Raw genomic sequence first — 21,133 nt, 5'->3', positions numbered from 1 at the left:
GGGAGGGTGTGCCTCGCACGCGGCCGCCGGGCGGTCTGGCGGGCGGGCGGGGGACGGGGGGCGGGGCGGCCCGCGGGAGTCCAGTGGAAGGTCCGCGGGAGGACACGCGCCAGCGCCCGGCCCCGGCCCGGGTCCCGCGCCCGCCGTCGCGAAGCTGCCTCGTCGCCGGCCCCGCCGCTGCCGCCCGCTCCGGCCCAGCTCCGCCGCCCACCCGCCTCCGCCTCGCCTCCGCCGGCCGCCCCGGAACCGTCCGCGCTCAATAAAACCTTCTCCAAAGCGTGTTTGTGCGATTGTCTGGACCACGGTCGCGTAGAACCGGCTCTCACGTCAAAAAAAAATCTTTGACTTCTCGTTTTCTGACTTCAGCGACAGCCCTGCTCCGGGTGCCCTTAGCCCAGTTTCATTCATCCAAGTTGTGGCCTTTTTTGCGCCTTCCGGAAGAAATTTGGCTCCCTCTGCTTTTGATTGCTGTTGAGGTAGAGGATTTCAGGTTTGGAGGGATGTTAAGCGATCCTGCAGTCCGTTCACTCCAGGTAACGCTGTGGCCGAGGACAGGGACCCGCGGCCCGGAGGCAGCTCTTCGTTCTCTGTTCTGGGTCAGGTACTCCTCAAGCCGTCGCCGAAATCCCCATTCTTCCGTGAATTCGGTAACGTAGAGTGTGGTGTGTGCTTTTTTTCCTCTCCCCCCTTCCCTTCCAGGTATAATAATAAAAATGATAATAATTCGATGTTCGAACTTTGGGAAGATAGCTTCCTACAGCGCCAGAGGCTTGGGCACATTCCATGTTTGGGTCAGTTTTGAAAAGGAGCTGTTAGGAAGTTAAGCCTGGGGTCTTGGTCCAAGCGCTGTTGAAACGCTGCCAATCACAGAGCATTAGAAAATCGTTCCGTTCTTTGCACACTGTAAAGTGGAAAAGACACCAGTGTCTCTCGATCAGGTCTGGAGAGTCTGGTCAGGCATGCCATTGTGTCCCCAAGCTTGTTCTCCCTGAATTTGGGGGAGGGTAAGATTGCATTGTTTAGCCTCCTGAGTATTGCCCCTTTCTTGGCCCTCTTTCCTCTATACTGAAATACACTGCTTAAAGAGAATGGGAACAATGAAGAAAAGAAAAGCACAGTATTAAAAAGGAAACATTTAAAATTATGTGGCAGTTTAAGTCCTCCCTTTAAGTTATGCGTTTTAGGAGCTATCAGAACCTGGGAAATGGAGATACTGAAATTTCTTTTGTTTCACCTTGTTTTAGGGAGAAAACAAGTATCATTAAATAGTCAATGTATTTGAGTCAACGTATAGACATAGTATTTGTTCATTCCATAAACCTTTGGAATGAAAATTCAGAACTCTTCTTTGTCTTTAGCATAACTGCCAAGTACTGTACATTTGTTAACAGAGCTTCAAGTATGTTAGTTAAATGTATTTCCTCTGTGTTCCTTTTTTTTTTTGTATCCTGTAACAACCAGGATTCACAGTCTTTGGTGTGGATCATACATTTTTTACTCCAGTTCAGATAAGCCACATAGTACAGTGTATTTAAAATAATAATTCAATTAACCTTCCTTGAAACCCTGGCGAGGTTGGGCAGGGGCCCTTTGCAAATAATCAAGGTGAACTCCTCCCTGGAGGCGGAGGCCTCCATGGCTACAGATAAGGACATTGTAACAATGATGAAGTTGTGTTGAAGAGATCCTTGACCTAAATAAAGTAAGATTAAACAACAAAAAATTTCTCTTTTTGTATTCATAAAACCTGTTTTTGAGTAGGTTGTTAATGGGTAACAAACACAAAGACTTACTGGTTTTGAACAGTTTTGCTTGCTTTCCATTTGGGGAAATTGGATCCTAAAATAAGATCCATACTTTGGGGGAAATGAATGAAAAATGCCACCATGAGCTTGTATATCTCTGACAGGCTTTGGGGAAGCCTTTCTTCTAATATGCAGTGGTTTGCAGTTCCGCTTGCAGGTAGCCTATTCTATGTAACTCCTCAACTTTAAGACGCATATCTTTTATATTTTTAGATTCTGAAATGTATACCTCTTACGGTGTACCCCTTGATGACTTATTTTCCTTTCCCACCTTCCTCAGATCATTTATGTATCTTGGAATTGAGGAAATATTCTATGTTAGACAACTCTTGTAAAAGATGTGGAAGTTGCAGTCTTTTCTTGGATAACAAGAGAGGTTTTCCTGTTTCTTTTTTGTGGTACTCTGTAGGCCTGAAGAGCATTCCTCCTCTCTTTAGGGTGAAAACTGAGCATAGAAGAGATTTAAAATTTTAGATGCAGGTACTGTGTTGAGGCTCTCACAGCATTTCTTGTGTTAAAGACTCACTGCATTGTAGCACAGACTCTTGTGGGAGTCCCCATTGGAAGATTTCAGGGTGTAGTATATAGAATGAATCTTTATTGAACTACATACAATTGTGTGTTAGTCACTTAGAAGTTTCAGTTCTATCTTTTTCTCAGTTTGCAATTGGAAGTCCATTATAATGAATCGCTGCTTGTGTTGCGCTTTCAAGTTTGTGTACTAACGAATGTAGATACCGGCCCTCCCAAGAAGAAATTTATTTGCAGGTACCATTTAGCTTGAATTTTATTAAAACGTGTGTATGTAAAGTTGTCTTTCTGTGTTCCCCCTGTTTTTAATTTAGCGTGAAAAGTAGATATATGTGGTTAATTCTGAAAGTTGATGCGGTAGAGTAATGGATGTTGTGAAACCAGACTTTTAAAGGTGATGACTAAAGCCATTTGAAAGGTGGTTGCTTAGACCAGTTGTAGATTGTTAGGTATAAGTGTCTCCAGAATAAAAAGGTATTGAAAAGTCTTGTCATCGGTCAGCATCGTAACTATTCCTTTCTGGCAAACACAGTTTTCAAGGCTGTAGTATGGAAGGACATAGCTGTAGAAGAAAGATCACAAGCTGCAGGGTTCCAGGCAGTCTCAATTCAGCATATGGAAAACCTTTTCTAACAACTGAAAAAGTAACGAATTGCCTGTGAGATGGTGAGTTATCTCTCCACCTCTACCCTGACCTCTTGCAGTGGGAATGTTTAGGTAGATAGAGGAGGAGGGGTCATGCATTTGGTAGGTGAGACATGACACTGAGTTCTGAGGTCCCCTGAGAGTTTGAGAAATGGCTTGTCCTTTGATTTCACTTTGAAATTTGATTTAACACATTGGTATTTCATTTCAGCTAGGTAAAAGATAGATTGAAAAGACAATTTTTGAATTTTAAAGCCACACACTGTGTTGAAAAGCTGTGTGAACTTCGTAGAAAATTTTTACGTTTGGGATAGGCTCAGGAAGAGGAATTTTGAGGTTAAAAAAAGATCTATGCAGGACATTTATATATTTTGGTTACTTAGTTTAGGAACACTTTATCATGTCTTAGCACGTTTGCCCAGAGGATGATCACAATTGGCATATTTAGAGTTGTGAAAGCCCTGGGAAAATATTTTTTCCTGAAGTCTTCTCATTGCTACTTAGGAATTTTTACATGAAGAATTAAAGGTTAATGGTTTAAATAATAATTAGTTTAATTCTAAATGAATATAGGTATGTACAATAAAATAGCATTTATATATCCTCTGGCATAATTTTTCAAATAAGAATAAAAGTAGATAGCTACTTTGGAAATCAAATTCTTTTTCATTAAAAGAGATTTCACAAGTTATTTTATGTTTAATATCCTTCATTTTTAATTTCATTGAAAATCAGATTATATTTTAAATTTTACGATAACATTGAATTAGTTCTTTGCAAGTAAAGAGTTTTACGATGTACTGAGTTTAATTTATGACTTGGGTTTATAAGTTTAGAAATAGGAGTGTAGTGATATTCCTAAAACTGTGCAAAGCAGTAGGTTTTCTGATAATGCAGTGAAGAGTCTCTTCTGTTTCTCCTCAGTCAAGCCTTTTGGGTTAGAAAACCTGGCAAAAGTTGTGTACTCTAGAGTTGTGTCCCAAGTTTAGGATCTTGTGAAAGTAATTGCTACAAAATGTTTGCATTTTAGATACTTTTTGTAGGCATAGGGTCTAATAATGAACTCAAGTATGGAACTGGCCAACCTTAGGTCATTGTAGCTTGGCTTGCTTGGCAACATTTGATAACTAGGACCTAGTGATACTTTTGTTGTCAGTTGGTGGCAGACAGAAGTTCAAATGGAAACATATTTGTTCTAGTTGTCAGATGGCTAAGTTAGTCTCTTTTTCCTTCTGTGAGCCCTCCCTTAACAGCTTAGCTTGTATCTTTAATAATCACCCTTTGTGTTTTGTCTACTTGAAATCAGGCAACTTAAAATAGTTATCCAGTAACGAAAGACTTGAGCCTTGTGGGCAATGTTGTACTTTCACTTGGTACTAAAGTTTTCTTGGGTTACAGCTTATTGCCGCAGCAAGTGATTGAAGAAGGAGTCCTGTTCCTGCCCCTGAGCTTACAAGGAGTGGCTTGGGGGTAAGGAAACCTTCCTCACCAGACATGGTTTGTATGTATGAAGACTGCTTGTCAGAAGTTTGACATTCTGCACTAAATTCTTTGGTTATTCGTGACTCACACATTCAGTACAGCTGTTTGTTGCTTTTTAGAATCTACATGTTTCAGATGCAGACTGCTATTGAATCTTCTCACCTTTAGATTATAAAATCACTTTAAAGAAAACTAAGTGTGAAAGCATTGAGGAAATCCTGAAGTAATGTTTTTCATCTAGTACCTTCACTGTATTTGTAGTTCAGGTAGAATTTGTCTGTTCAAGATGAGGAATACATCTTTTTAGTGGAAGGCAGTTCTAAACCAACAAGGAATGTTACCAACACATGTAGTTAATCTCTTAGGGGAATCAAATTTAAGGAATTAGTCAGATTTAAAGAAATCATTCAAATTTAATGAATATTTGGTAAGTTCTCAATTTATCTAAAGGAAAAACTACCCTCAGAAGTTCGGAAAAAGACAGTTAATCCAGTCCTGTTATCCTTGTTGTACTTAGAGCAGGAGTTGGCAAACTATATGGTTCACAGGCCAAATCCAACCTGTCACCTGCATTTGTATGGTCTGTGAGCTTAAGGAAGGATTTTACATTTTTAAATAGTTGGGAAAAAATTAAGAGTATTTTATGAAAGTTATATGAAGTTCAAATATCAGAGTCCATAAATGCAGGTGTTTTGGAACATAACCCTATTCATTTGTTTATATTTATTATCTGGTCCTTTACAAAAAAATTGCTGATCCCTTATATACAGACACATGATTTCCTAGGTTCACCATTTCTCTTAGCTTCTTACGGTGCTGTTTTCTGAGATTTCTGCTTTGATTCCTTCCTTTCCCTCCTCTTTATATACTGTACCTTTGCCTTCATGTGGTTTGACCTTCATATGGTTCGCCTTTTTTTTGGTAACAAGTCAAGAACTCTGGCATTTTGTACTCTTCTGTGCTGGTTATAGCCTCCTGGATGTTCCCTTGGGTCTGCAAACTCAATGTGGTTCAAACTTAATGAGTTGCCTACCCCAAAACTTGTCCAGCTTATTTCTGTTTGTAGCTTCTGTTTTCTATCACATGTGGCTGAACCAATCCAACTCTTTGTTCCTTCAGTCTCAATCCCATATAGTCTCTTCTCTGCCCTAGCTGAACTACTTACGTTTCTTGCTTGGATTCTTGCAGTTTCTTAGGTGGTCTCTCTAACATATTGCTGGGGGGGAGGATAATCAATCCCTGTAAATATGCTTTTTGGAGTGCAAGAATATAAGTTCTTGAGATACTTTGAAAGAATTAAATTGGGATGCATTTTTAAGGAAATAACACAAACCATTGTCACAAAGCATTGTATAATGATGCCTTTTTGATTACATCATTACCGTCCCATATCAGTTGATTGTGTCAACACCATTGCCAAATTACAGCACATTCAGAAATGTGCTCTTTTTCAAAGATATTCCTAATGAAGTCTGGCATCCAAGGCCACCTGTGATATGACTCCAGTCTTTTTTTTTAACCTCATCTCTCAATTTCTTTCATTCTCCATTTCATATAGTACTAAGTAAAGAGAATTGCTGTAGATCCCTGTAAATACCATTCCCTTTTATTTCCTTCGGTGCCTGTGTCACACTGCTTTTCTTGGAATGCCCTCCTGTATTACCCCATCATCTCCATGAAAACATGCTTCAAGTTCATTTTAACTCATGTGGTACATGAAACAAATATTGAGGACCTGCACTGTTACGAGTATAATATTTCCTTTGGACTCGCATGGTGTGTTTCTGTGTCTTATCACATGGACCACTTTCTACTTAGTATTACAGTTAATTGGTGAATGTTTCATATCTCCTTTGGTAGGTTACATGTTCTTGAGGGTCAGGTCTGTTTCATTTCTGTCCTCTGCTCTGCTTTGCACACAAGGTTGATGTTCACTTAGCTGCCTTATGGGGATTCCTCTTCTATCTGTCTAAAACAGTTCTTGAATGTGAGATAGCATGCTGACCTCTTGTGCTAGTAAGTTGCTTTCAAGTCAGTGCACTTTGCACTGAGAGAGTTGTATGCTTATCAGAAGTTGTGTTGGTTTCCAAGACTCTTTCATGGCAGGTAATCTTGCTTTTATAATAATTTAAATATGTAAACTGATGAAATGAATGCAAACTTTTTTTTTTCCTGAAAACCAAGTTGGATTCTTTGGAAAAACTTGATAAAGGTGAGTCACTAAAATAACGGCTGTAGAATTAGATATGGCTGTAATAACAAAGTTTTGGAGGAAGAATAGCAATAACCCAGGATGATTCTGTATGTAGACTGCTTTACAAGATTTCCTAAAGCTTTCCACTTTAATGAAACTGGAATGGAGATTGTAGATGATGCATTTATAGATACAGTTTAGATCAAGCAGCAGGAACTTCGGTCAGCAAGGAGCTCCACATCATCAATCCCATTCTCCAAGTGCTTGACCCCATATTAAGATTGGCAAATATGTTTATGTGTTAAATGTAGATAAAATGTTATGTATGTATGATTTTTTGATTTCCTATTTTAGCCTTAATCCCTTTTTTACTTACTACTTTTGTATATGATTGTTTTGGATACAAAGGCTTTTGCTTCAATAAGTGCTCCGATTTTTGTTTTCTAAATGAATGGAAGAAATTAAGATCCGAAATGAAGATCCTGGTTGTGTTATGTTGGAATAAACAAAGAACTGACTCTGGGACAGCAGGAAGAGCTTTAGAAACAATGAACCTGGTTTTGGTTCCTGGCACCTACATCCTAGGAGTCTTAACCCTCTTGGATCCTCATTTCTGTCTGTAAGATGGGAGTGATCCCTCAGTTGGAGAGTCTTTGAAGATAAAATGGTAACACGACCTTAGAGGTAGTAGGTGTTCAGTATGTCATTAAAGTAGCTTTGTGATCTCAGGCAAGTTTTCAAACTTTATTGTGTAGTTTTCCATTATTCCCACTTTCTTAATGAAGAGACTCCAAAAGATAAATTTTGTTATGTGTAAGCTACCAGAATCCAAGACTGAATCAAACCTGGAATATAGTACTTGCTCAGAAATTTTTGTATTAGTGAACATGAGCCATACTGCATAATAGCTTGCATGCTGATTAAGCAAGGTCTAGCTTCTGCATCCGTGAAACGTAGAATGTGTGTGTGAGGGAGCCCATGAATGAACTCCACTGCTTGGAACGGCCTCTGTCAGACAGATGTGCAGCGTTTATTCAGTAGCTACTGGCCTTTCCCAGTCTGAGTGCAGTGGGGTTCCTCATCAACAACTAAACTGTTTGCAAGTGGGCTTTGTGTTCATCTCTCTCATCTGACCTTGTATAACTAGTACTTAGGTTTAATGTGTTCTTTAAGTGAGAAGGTTGGGAAAAGTGAAGAACAGGAAACAATCTAAAGAAAAGAATTACTTTAGATAGACTAAGTGTCCAGGTGATTTGAGGCAGGTGGAGGGAAAACTTAGTATTTTAATCTTCAGTAAATGTTTGATTGCTAATTGCCAATTGCTAAATCTTTAGGGATGACCCTTTTTCAGTAAAATCAACACATGGAGCAGATAGATCATAGCCTAATTGATTGCTGCTACGTGATATCTTCAGTTAGTATTTTACTTTTCATTTTTGATGGAGCAATGTATTATAAAACTACATCTTTCCTTTTAATTGTTGATTTTGAGAGATTTTTTTCCACTCCTATTGGTACAGATTTTTTTCTTATAAAGGAATTAAAATACAACACTATTATTTTATTTTTTAAACATCATAGCATATGTTGCTGGAATGTATATGTTTCATTAACATTAACATGTTAACATCATTAACACGCTTGATTGATTTTTAAATAATTGTCTTATAAGCCAGGGGTACCTGTGATCCAAGTCAAAAATAAGACCATTTACAAGAGAATGCACATATTGTACTGATGTGTACTTAACTGTCAGTTTTTTAAGTCCAGCTTTGTTTCAGACTTAATTTGTGACTTTTTTTCTACCTGATTATTTTACTCTGAAGCTGCATAATGAAATATTGGGTGATGTAGGGTATTGGGTGCTGTATGAAGCAGGGTTGAGAAATATGTGTGTGTGTGAGTGTATAATAGTGGATGAAGAAACAAGAATGTGACCAAGAAGATCGAATAGTAATGCTGCTAACTTTGAAATCATTTTCATTGTGTTTGGAGATGGCAATGTGAAGTGTAAATATATTCATGAGTTAATGAAAGCTGTTTAACAAAGTTGCCTAAGAAATAGAAAGGTTACATGTTGAATTCTTTTGACTACGGTGTTTTAAAAACTGGGTAAGTATGAATCAGCCTTATTTTGTCATAGTTTGGAGTGTTGTAATTCAAGACTGAAAGGAGTTAGGTGGGCCCGTGGTAAAATGGTAGAGCTGCTAGGGGTGGGGGGAAGGTAGGGGTGTGTGTGTGTGTGTGTACGTGTGTGTGGGTGCACACATGCTTGTGGTGCTGGTGCTTACCACTACAGTCTATTATTGCCATGGGGAGTGTGGGCCAGGTTTTGCCAGCTTGTCCTTTTCTATCCTATTCTTAGCCAGAAATCCAGATTTTACAGGAAGTCTGATTTTTAAGATGTCGCAAGTAAAAATATTTAAGCACCATGGACCTAAGGAAATGTATCTGTTGGTCAGGTATGGCTGCCATCTTGTAATTTCTGATTTAGATGATGGGCTTGAGATGTTCTTTAAAGACATCCTTAATTGCCTTTAGAACTCTTTTAGCATTTAGGTTACAAAAATTGCTGCTCACACATTGACAGAACCCATCTTGTTAATTGGTCATTGATTTACAGCAGGACTAATAATTAGTAAATGGCAGACATGTTCATGTCTTAAAAGTAGTATCAGTTTCTAGTTCTGGACTCGTGTATTATGTATGCCCATTTAGGCTAAGTGTACGTACAGACTTCAGAGAGCTGTACAAAGACTGAGGCGTTGACTTAGTGTGAACTGTCAGAAATTGGTATCCATAGTCCACTTTTTCTTTAGATGTCTGGGTGATTGCTTATTTTAAGCATGGTTTACACCCACTGTACTAAAGCCTTCCAGGTTTGAAATACTGCTTCCTGGAAAAGACTGCTTTATCTAGAAAATGACATTTTTTTGCTCATGGTATATCTAAGAAATTCACATTAGCTTATATGACACATGATCCTTGGAATATAGGATTACTATGAAAAAAATTAGGTGCTCTTCTAGTCAGAGGATAGAACAAGAGGATGATACAATATTATAATTTTTGGCCAGGCTTCATGTTTCCATGGAATGGAAGCCAAGTCATTACCTTGACTGACTTGCCCTTCTTGTCTTTATTACTTCCCCACTCTCACTCCAGATACATAACAGCAAAAGTGCAAATAAACTCAGGTCCAGTTAGTTCTTCCCTACCTTTCAAGTCCAGGATACAGTTGATTTGTTCCCATCCCTCTCCCCCATCATTTTTATTATGATTACAGTGCCCTAGTTAAGGGAATCCTTACCCACTTTGGGAACATTTCAGTAGAGGTTGATGTGGATGAGAGCTAAAAAATGGAATTGCAAGTGAAGGTAGGGACTTAAAACCTCGACCTGGAGCTCTCAGTGCTCATAAAGTGGCATTTCCCTGCTTCTGTCCTAGCATCAAGAATTCCTGGTTCTGAATTCCCTGGCAGTCCAGTGGTTAGGACTCCGTGCTTTCACTGCTGAGGGCGAGGGTTCGATCCCTGGTCGGGGAACTAAGTAAGATCCCACAAGCCATGTGGCGTGGCCAAAAAAAAAAAAAAAAATTCCTGGTTTTGTCTTTGTTTAGACTTCAGTGTCTCCTTGACACCTACCTTGCCTATTATAATGCTTTAATTTTGTCAGGTGTAGAAACCCACGTGCAGCTATAACAGCCAGATTGCTGTGGATGTACTTCAGTATGAGAGCACATTGACTGTGTGGTGGTCAGGTCATACCTGAGCTTGGATTTCAGGTGCTGGGAAGGTCCTCGTGTGGGAACCCATGTGTAGTCTTTGCTTGTATTAGAAGGATGGAGGACCAAAGTCCCAGATACCTGTCCTGTTTTCAGTTGCTCAGGTGTCCTGTGTGCAAATTATGAATATAAGACATTGTTCAGTACTGGTTTTGATTCGGATTCAAGGTGAGTTTCTGCTGCTGAATAAAAAGCGAAATTTTGGGGTAAGGTCTTTGCCAGGCGTATGTTGCAGGGAAGGTGTACTTAAGTAAGTGTCCTTTTAAAAAAATTGCTTCAACCATTATTAAGTAAATATATGACCCAGTAGTAGGTTGTTTTGATTGTCATTCTTTTGTGCTGGTATACTGCTTGCCTTCTGTTTTGTTGGCAGTTACATGAGAAAGCAGTTTTGTGAAGTATACTACCTTGAAAACCTTAGACACTGAGTTTCCATCAGGGATGATCTTTAGTCCACCAGACTCTAGTAGCATGATTGGCCTCAGGAATGCCGTTCTTATGTATAGACTGAGGGCCAGGATTTTGTGCAAATTCAGTTTAAGGAGATTAAAGTGAAGAAAAGAAATTCCTTCTAATATCATTTCCTTTATTAAATATTTTATGTGATTAGGATGAAATAATTGGAAGCTACTTATAATTTCAACATCTCCTACCTTCTGGCATCCAAGGAAAGCACTTCTGATCTTATTTTTCTGGATTTGTATACCAGTCTACTAGTTCTATCTTTGAAATGTAAGAGAAAAATCCAGCTGCATTTGTAATGTACAAAACCATGCCTCAGTTTTATGTTCACTTCTTAGGTTCAGTTCAGGGCATAATTTCTTCCAGTCCTTCCAGATTCTGTTAAAGTTATCCTGTTCAGGTCCTATTGTTTACTTCTTGAAAATTCTGTATTCCCTAAACCTTGGAGAAGATGAGAAGGTTTTAAAATTTTCTAACCAAAAGTATCTGCCTGAGGAAACATCCCAATTTCAGGATCTTCTATTTTATGACTTGGCCTCCTGGGAGAATTAGAATCTGGTCTACCAGGAAGACTCTTGTGTTTACATTTTCTGGCCTCAGTCTCATGGAAAAATGAGAAACTTCTTGGCCTCTGTTCTTCTAGGAACATAAAATTGGAGCCAAGTAGGATGAGAACAGAAAACATGACGGTAAACCACCAAGTTGACCTGGTTGGATGTCCGAGATCTGTAAATCTTATGGTTTGTAATACCTAATTCTTAGTGGCTGGTTTAAGCAGGGTGTGTGTGTGTGTGTGTGTGTGTTACATATATGTGTGTGTGTGTATTCCCTCCACCCCTTGAATATTCAGCCATCTTAAGGGTTAGATAGTGTGATCTCCATTTTACACATGAAAAAACTGAAGCAGAAAGGTACCCGGGACCACACAGCTCAGTAAGGGGCCAAGTCAGGATCCTAAAGGCAGTCTCAAACTAGAAGCTATACTTTTGATCACTGCATCTGTAGAAAACAGTGTACACTGTAGTGGTATTAGAGCTATAAAGTCCCTTTAGACTGAAGGATACCTGTTTTGAGTGCCTAGTAGGTGCCAGTGCTACCATGTGTTTGGGGAATAGAGGGTTAAACTGTAGGACAAAGTTCCAGCTTTCATAGGGCTTACATTCTAATGAGGGAGACAAACTAGCAAATGCTGTGAAGAGAAACAGCAGGATAAGGGGACAAATGTGGCCTTATATTTTCGTTATAGTGCTCAGGCAACGCTGAGACTAAAGTGAGGGAGCGAGCCATGGCCATTAACTGGGAGCAGAAGAGCAGGGATGAGTGCAGAGGTCTTGGAGTGGTTATATTAACATGGCATTCAATTCAGCAGGCTTTTATTTTATAGGTCGTCTTCAAGCTTTCCTGAAAGAATTGACAGCATATGACAGTTTAATGCTTACTTTTTTTCCACAGGACTTTTATCTAGTAATCTATCTTGATGAAGTTGGCTTGAGGTACATGTTTTTCCCATTTTATAGAAGTGAGAATTAAGATGTGGACTCGAGCATACGTAAAGGTGACTCGTTTAACGAATCTCCGTATTGTACGCATCACCCAGTTTCAGCAGTTATCACCATTTACCACTCTTGCTTTATCTCCACCACCCCTTCCCTTTATTTATTTATTTTTTTTGCTGGAGTATTTTATATTTATCTTAAAATTTTAAACCTTTAGAAGAGTTACCAGTATAAGAACCATTCAGTTAACACCTGTATGCTTTTCACCTAGATCACTAATTTGCCATATTGGCTCTTTTTTATCATTTGAGAGCTGCAGGCATTGTTGACATGCCTTAGGAATAAGGACTCTCTTCCTAACCATAGCATGACCATTACGCTCAGATTTGACATCAGTACAATACAGTTATAGAATGTTCAATTTGTGTTCTAATTTACCTTGTTATTCCAGTGTTATCCTTTAGTTCTTCAGTCCGTTATTCAGTCAAGGCTCATGTATTTGGTGGTTGTTTAGTCTTTTTGATCTAGAGCAGTTCTCAAGCCTTTGTCATTAAGGACAGTGTCACTTTGAAGAGTCCAGGCCCTTTGGTCTGGAGAATCCCTCAATTTGAATTTGTCTAGCTGCTTTCTCATGATTAGAGATTAGGTTAAACATTGTTGGCAGGAATGTTACATAGGGATGTCAGTTTGTCCCACTGTTGGGGATGTCAAACAATTATTTGGTTTAGGTGATATCCACCAGATTGTTCCATTATAAATGTACCTTTTTTCCTTTAGTAATTATTAAGTGATTTATGGAGTGACAAACTTGATTGAGACTCAATATTCTTTTCTCCAGCAGTCTTCCACTGGATTTAGCATTTATTGATGATTCAGAATCAGTTATTGCTGGAGTACTTTAAAGCAAATGCAGATATAAAATTTCTCCTATAAATATTTATCATGTATCTAAAAGGTAAGGGCTTAAAAAACAAAAACAAAAAACCACAGTGCCTTTATGCTACCTCACTACAATTCCTTAACATGTAATATCCATATTCAGATGCCCTGAATTGTCTCAGTTGCTTCTCTACAGTTGATTTGCTTGAATCTGAATCCAAGCATCCACAGGTTGTATTTACTTGATGTTTTTGCAAGTGTTCCTGGGTATAGCATTCATGTCTGCCTTTAGAAATAAGATTAATTCTTGATGGGTGTAGGTGTTGACAGCTTCATGCATCCATTCTGAAGTTCCCATCAAACTTTCTTTCACCTAAGGGTTCTAGCATCCATTGTAATCATTGCCTAGGGACATTACTTCATTAGGGATTACGAAAGGTGATTCTCAGATTGCATCATTCCTTCTGTATCAGTGAGCAGATTTTTTTCTGACCTGTGTTTATTTCCACTTTTTTATGTATACCTTCCTGGGGAGAGTTGTAAAAGGATACATTCTTCATCTTTACAGAGGATGGTTCTGGACTTCCTTAGTAATTCTGTAATATGTCCTCAATTTTCTCATATGTAAATTTGGGGGTAATTATGCCAACCTCTTGGGGATTTTGTGAGGATTAAATGGTCCGGTACATGTAGCTTAAAAATGGTGCCTGGCACTCATGTTGGGGTAAGCGCTAGTTATTAAAGTAACTTTTTCATTTAATTCTTCAAGTGTAATGGAGAGGCAGAGATGGGAGAGGTTCTTCATGCGTTGACATCAGCAGGATGCTTGAATTTGTATAGAGTGAGCTGAGGGAAGTGCTGCTTGCCCACACCAGGCTGTCCTTTTTGACTGCATGGAAACAACCATAATACACGAAGCATATATCACTGCACACTGTGAAATGGATGTTGACAATTGAAGAGGTAAAATCTGGAACACATTCTGAAATGGAGTTAGTACAATGAAGGGAAGTAGGTAGGTAGGTAGGATGAGATGGTGGCTCCAGGTACAGGTTTTTACTGTGTCACGGCCCTTTGAGATTTTTATCTGAACAAAGGGCAGCATGCTTGCCTAGCCTGATTTGTCTTGTTGTCATTCTACACGCAACTAGAGCTGTTTCAGATTGCAAATCACTTTGGTAGGGGAGGAAATGCTTTACTTCTTCTTGGCCTTTTAATCTGCCTTCTCTTTCTGCTTTAAAAAAACCCCACTGTTGATAATTGTATAGAGTGTTGGAAGCTTAACACTCTTTTTTTTTTTTTTTTTTTTTGCGGTACGTGGGCCTCTCACTGTTGTGGCCTCTCCCGTTGCGGAGCACAGGCTCCGGACGCGCACGCTCAGCGGCCGTGGCTCACGGGCCCAGCCGCTCCGCGGCACGTGGGATCCTCCCGGACCGGGGCACGAACCCGTGTCCCCTGCATCAGCAGGTGGACTCTCAACCACTGCGCCACCAGGGAAGCCCAGTTTAACACTCTTGATCAGGTGTTTAGTCATTAATATTTGATTCATTTATTTAAACATTTGAGCACCTGCAGTGTGCAAGATAGTGTTCTAGACACAGACCCACATCAGTGAGCATCAGAGACTAGGATCTCTACCCTCATGGAATTTACATTTTGGTAGTGAGGTGACAGTAAATATGAGGAAGTTGTATAGTATGTTAGAAGGTGTTGAGTCCTGTGGAAAAAAATAAAGCAGGATAAGGAGAGAGTGAGATGGTTAGGAAGTTACTTTTAAGCAAAGACAATGAGAGGAGAGCAAGTCTTGTGAAAATCTGGGGGTGCAGAGTGTGTCCTGCATAGGGAACAGCTAGTGTCAAGGTCCCGAGGCATGTTTGGTACATTGTGCATTGTGAGTGAAGAGGTGACTGCTTGCTGTGTTAATGCCCTGTAGTGGACCAAGGGCCAGAGCTTGGAGACAGGTTAAGAGGCTAGGGCAGTTAACTGGATGAGATGGAATGGTGATTTGGGGCAGGGTGCTAGTGGTTGAGATTCTGAGTGGTCTGATTCTGGATATAGTTTTTGAGAGAAAGCTAACAGATTTTGCTAATGGATTGATTATGAGTGGGTTGAGAGAGAAAGTGAGCAAACCTTCAGGGATGACTGATAATTTTTGGCTTGAGCAATAGTAAGGATGGAGTCGCCATTTTCTGAGGTGAGGAAGATTGAGAGTGGAACAGCTTTAAGGGGGTGAGCCGAATTATTCATACTCCCAAGGAAAAGGGTAGGTGGTTACAAACTCTTCATTCAGTAAGGACAGTGGTTCATAGATTTTGCTATGAGAACTCATATCTATAGATCATATAGCCAGTTCTTTTAACCTAATGTCTTAAGGATGTAAGAGTTAGCAGATGAAGGAAGGCTGAGATTCATATGGCCTGTGGTAACAAGGTCAGATGTAGAATAGACTTTGAGACTTAATTTTTTAGTTCTAACACTGAAAAAGAGAATGGAGGCAAAAGCCTTGGACTTGGAGAGTGAGAAGCTGGTTGAGCCTTGATCCTCTAGCCGAATTTCCTGCTCTGTGTGTTTTTACTTATATGAGAAGCCTGTGCCTGGGACTACTTTTTGTTTTGAATCTCTTCGTTTTCTTCATACATATATTCATCACAAATGATCATACATAAATACTTCAGTTGGATTTTATCCTGTACACTCTTTGCAGTCACTTTCGTTAACATTTGTTATATATACATCTCAGTTGTTTTCTCTGCAAACTCAAAATTTTTAAACATGGGTGATATTGAATGATCTTTTATTAATATTGTTTGTTTCTATTAATAAATGTCCTTTTCATGAAAGATAGTATTGCATAGTGATTAAGGGAAGAAGCAATTTAAACCTAGATGGGAGTGCAAATCCAGATGTAAACACAAATAACTGTATCCTGGGGTGTTATACTACTTCATTGGTTTCAGTTTTGTGTGTAAAATGATCATAATAATTGTACTTATCCCATAATTGTTGTGAGGATTAAAGTAATGCATACAGCACTCTAGGCACAGTACCTACAAGGTGTTAGGACTTAGTGCCAGGTAGTTATTTTTTATCTCCATTATTTATAACTCATTTATGATAACTAGTCGTTTGCAAGCAAATAGTGCTGAGCCTCTTGAATTCTTCCCATAAAAAGTTAACACAAAATGCTTAGTCATTGGGATTACATGATATGGTATCATAGGCTCTTCTACTCCGTTACTTTACATTTTCATTTCTCTCAAAAAATATAGGTTATTGGAGTTTGCTCCATACACATGTTCTGGTATCATCCACATAAACATTGAAACCAGTGGTAGTTTCAAATTTACCCCCATACCCAAAAGGTCTTCATTGCTGAGACTGCTTTCGAAAAATAAAACCAAAAAGACCCCTGGTGAGCCATACTTCTACATTCTTAGAAGCAAATTAAAATGACTGTATCTTGGGGGATGTGTGTATATGGATGAAATGATAAATCTGGTGATTTATGAACTTTTCTAGGTGAATAAGATTTTATTTGAAGAAATGGCTTACTTACATGGGAAACCATCCCTCCTAACCCCCCACCCCCAATAATTTGCTAAAAGTAGAGCCGTTCTGGTTGGTAGAGGGTTGCTGGAGGGGGGCTTAGATCCCTGTTCACTCTGCCTCACCTCCCACCCCTGTGATGGGACACCCCCATGTCCCATCTAGGAACCCTCAGAATATAGTTTGAATGCCATTTGAGTTCAATCACGGTTTCATACATTTCTTACATACTTCCAAAAACTTGAATAGCAAGATTGTAGGTATAGTAGAAATGTTTTGCCAAAGAAATTTAAGGGCAAGCTCCTTAAATGTTTTAGGGACTATTATATGATTACATGTCTTCAGCTCCACTTGTAATTTAAAATTGGCTGGAATTCATATCTGTTGTATTAGAAACACTCATTTTCCTTTTGGTGTCAAACTGCTATCATAGCCAAGCTCTACAATTTTAAAGTTAAGCAGGGGTTGAGGAGGGCCCTGTTATGAGTATGTATATACCAAGCGCCAGTAACCTATTCCACTAGAGGAGTTTGCTTTGCTGGACTTTGAATCAAGATAACAAAAGTGAAAATGTGTCTGAAAAGTCCATAAGTAGAATTTTATATAAATTTAGTGAGTTTTTTTGTATTTAACTTGAATGAAGTGATGTAGATAGGAGCTAATAGTTGAGGTGGTTGGGAGCCTGTTTAAAATATTTGTGAGAGAACTGCATATTTAATACATTATTTAGTTCTTTTTATCTATAAACTTTTATGAGGCTTTTAAAACACCTGGGGTATCGTTGACAGTTTAATTTGAAAGGCGCCGATATCACCACTTCTAGTCTATGCAAGTTGTAGACAGTGAAGTGACGTTTACTGAGCACCTGCCTGTGGCACTGGGCAACACACTTTCTAGGTGTTACTTATTCCTTATTAAACCATTAGGAGCTGCGTGGTGCTTTCATTTTACAGATGAGACAGTTGAGGCTCATAGAGATTGTTACTTGCCTAAGATCCTGCAGTTAGGAAGTGACAGAGCTTGGACCCCCAGCCCTTCAAAGCTTGTCTGCTTGCTTGACCATGCCACCTACACATGTAAGTTTTCAGATGTGTCGGTGTATTCTGTACCCCTTAAATTACTAGTTAGTAAAGGGAATATTTTCCATTGGATCAAAATGAGCAAGACTTGGCAAGCCTGCTGTTGACAGTAGTGGGCTCTGCCTATTCAGATTGTCCTTTTGAATGTTTGGTTTTTAAATCGACCCCAAAGCTAAAAAGGTGGTTTGGTCTCTTTGAGGGTCACTTTGTTCTACTCTTTGGTAGTTCACTAGCCTCATTGAGTTTATTATGACTTGCAGCCCTGATGGCTTTAAGGTTTGTTTTTCTTGTTCTTTGTTTGGTTTTTATGGCAGATGACTTTCTTTTAAGAGTGACCATACATCCTGGATTTTACAGAATGTCCCAGAATAGCTTCCTAGTTTGGAAGATAAACTATATGTTTTTCCTAGATAATAGAAGAGAGATGTTAGGTTTGGTCATAACTAATTATGTTTTGATTATATTACCTGAAGGGGTTTAATAGCTGATTTAAATTTGGTCTTACCTATTTTACTCTTTCTATTTCAAACACAGCAAATATTTGTGTACACTTCTTTATTTGGATTAATTCTTTAACTGTAATTTAATTCATCCAAGTAAATAGTACTTTCATGTACCAAGATTGTATTTTAATTTTGTGCGGAACTATCAACAAAACACTGCTTTCTGAGACAGAAGCCCCCTTCTGTTGGGGAGAGTCTCTCAGTTTCACAACACCCTTGTGTTTGATTGAAATCAGCTAAATTTCTTACACTGGCCATCATAACTAGGGGACCGTTTCTTTATACATTCTACGTCTATTACTCTCATTACAGAAATAATCATTTTCTTAAAAATGCACTACCAAGGAGCCAACCCACATACTTATCATTACTATACCTACTTTATTACCTGTCCCACCTTTCTCACTTACGGGATTTATCTGAACCGTAAACCAGCTTAGTCCTAGAAATATAAAAACATAAATTAAAAAATTTCGTTTTAGCTGGAGAAAAAATTTTTCCATGTATATTCTTTCTAACAATAAAGGAACTCTGGATAGTGTTCGTTATATTTCTGTTGTAGAAGTGTTTACTTCTTTAAAAGAGTGAGAAAAAATATGCAAAACTTGTATATTTTATTTGGAACCATTTTTTAAGCATTGCACAGTTTATCTCCTGAAAGCCTGTGACAGTCTCTCTTAATGACTAGAATGTGAAATTTGGCTGCATTGTATTATAGTATTTCATATCTTTCTGTAAACTAATTTGGTATGTTTTTGTTTCCTTTTCCAGTCTTTACTAGGTGCTGGTCTCTGGATGTTTTTTGTTTAAGTTGGAAAAATCTTAAATCTGTCCACAGACTGATATGGTATCCAGTGAGATGGGGACTGTTGGCAGTGGCTTTTGAAGGATCTGAGGGGGCAGAAAGAGTTGAGAACTCGGCCTTGAGCTAGTGTTTGGCGTCGTCCTGCTGCCTCTCCTGTGGGCCCAACATTTTTTCTCTCTAGCGTACCTGCCAGCTGTTCTAGGGAAGTTAGGGGTTAGACCAGTGTAAGCATTCATCAGGGAGCAGAATATGGCTTAGATATCTTACTTGCATCATATTTGACAATGGGAAGCAGTGTTGTTTATTTTAGCAGTGCTTCCTAGTGATCGGAGAAGGAAGGGCTTGTTTTGTTTCTGAGCACTCTGTTCTTTGAACAAATAGGCTGCTGCAGCAGCCACTACAACACATACCGCTTCCACCTTCCCTCCAAACAAAAATAAAAACACTCTGGGTGTTTGTCCCTTCTTGAGGAGACAGATAGTCAAGTATTGCTGTTGAGAAGAGAGACACTTGAAATGGCCATTCTGACCAGTGAGCTAGGCTTATCTGTGTGTAAGTTGGAACAAAATGGCAAGGGCATGGCTTGGATGTTGGATGGCAGTGGGAGCTCTGCTGGAGGCAGGGATCTCCTAATTGCCAACTACAGTTTTCTTTGTAATTGAGAACCTCACCCTTATACTGAAATGTTACAGGTACCCTTTTAAATAATTAATATTTATTAGTCACCTGATTAGATTTTATTAAAAATTTAGGTAATTCTTCCTAAATAATGTCCAAGTATTTTTTTTAATAACTTGAACATTTGGGGGTCAGAGAAAGTAGTCATAGAAATACAAGCAGCTTCAGGTTTTGGCAAGTATGAAGTGATACAAATACCAACTTTTAGTGTATTTTATGTTTTTGTGTGTGGCAGTTCTACTCATGCCAGTCATTATTGACACTGGCTTTTAGTCAGTTTTTTTTTGGTGTAATTGTTGTAGTGCTTTATGCTTAAAAAGGCATAAAGATGGGTTTAAGACATTTCTACGTGGCAGCATTATTAATTAGACCTAATAACCTAATTCGGTAGCGTGTTTATCTTTAAGCATTATTTCCAGCTCTTTTCCTTACCAGTAAGAGGTTTGTTGTTAAGTGTTTAGTACTGTGGTCTATTTGGAAAAGAGGTGGCTTTTAGTATCATTTATAGGACTTAATGATTTTTAAAGGAAAGTATCTAGATTCATCAAAAAGCATCTGCTTTGTCAAGCATAAAAAAACATTACACTCTGAGGTTGCCTTATCTCAAAAGGAGAAATCACTTTAGGAGTTAACATGTGGAAGGCATTAGGTTGAATAACAAAATGTTTTTCATATTGATCTTTCAGCTCCAATTATAATAACTTTGAAGATTCAGAATTTGTCTCTTTTTCCAGGAGAAAACCCGTCATATTCATAAACTCAATTTTAGGTAAATTTAAATGTCTGTTTTTCAATAATTTTCTTAATCCAGGACTGAAAAGATCTGATTGACTTATTGAAGATAATTTATTATCTAATGGTTTATAGATGTCTGTTTTGTTTAGGTTTGGAAGATATAATAATAATAATAATGACGTTATTTTTCAGTCTTCCAGAAAAATTTTCTATTTCTTCCTCCTCTCCTTGCTCTGTATACCCTTCAACAAGAAAGCATTAAAAGGAAAAATTATTCAGCAAAATCAAACCTTGAGTCAGTGCCTTTATCATCTCAGAGGTTCTCTTGGAAATAATGCCTGATGAAATGGAAGGGAAGGAAATGACTTTCTGTAACATTAAAAAAGTCTTTTTTTCAATGTCTTCCTTCTAGCTAGCAGAGTAAAATTTTAGGGTTGTTTATAAGTTGTATGTTCCTAGTTTTTTTGTGTGGAACATTTTGTTTCCCCTTAGGGCAGGAGTCATGTCACA

At 38.6% G+C, this 21,133-nt stretch overlaps 2 protein-coding genes across 3 annotated transcripts in view; both read left to right on the top strand.

Moving 5' to 3' along the window:
• Nucleotides 1-21,133, top strand: part of MRPS6 (mitochondrial ribosomal protein S6) — a 66,185-nt gene that overhangs the window by 956 nt on the left and 44,096 nt on the right. The gene's annotated exons all lie outside the window — the stretch shown is intronic.
• The window catches only part of SLC5A3 (solute carrier family 5 member 3), a 33,993-nt gene that overhangs the window by 620 nt on the left and 12,240 nt on the right, over nucleotides 1-21,133 (top strand). The window contains exon 1 of one of the 2 annotated variants that reach the window (XM_029214133.1): nucleotides 18,462-20,657. The exons of the other annotated variant lie outside the window; for it this stretch is intronic. The gene's annotated coding sequence lies outside the window, so the exon portion shown is untranslated. Of the gene's footprint in view, nucleotides 1-18,461; nucleotides 20,658-21,133 lie in introns of those variants that run through there. 2 annotated transcript variants of the gene reach the window in all.

This window comes from Monodon monoceros, unplaced genomic scaffold (assembly GCF_005190385.1).
Source record: "Monodon monoceros isolate NGI ecotype Baffin Bay Population unplaced genomic scaffold, NGI_Narwhal_1 Super_Scaffold_11, whole genome shotgun sequence".
Taxonomy (NCBI): domain Eukaryota; kingdom Metazoa; phylum Chordata; class Mammalia; order Artiodactyla; family Monodontidae; genus Monodon; species Monodon monoceros.
This window is presented reverse-complemented; position numbering and strand designations above follow the sequence as displayed.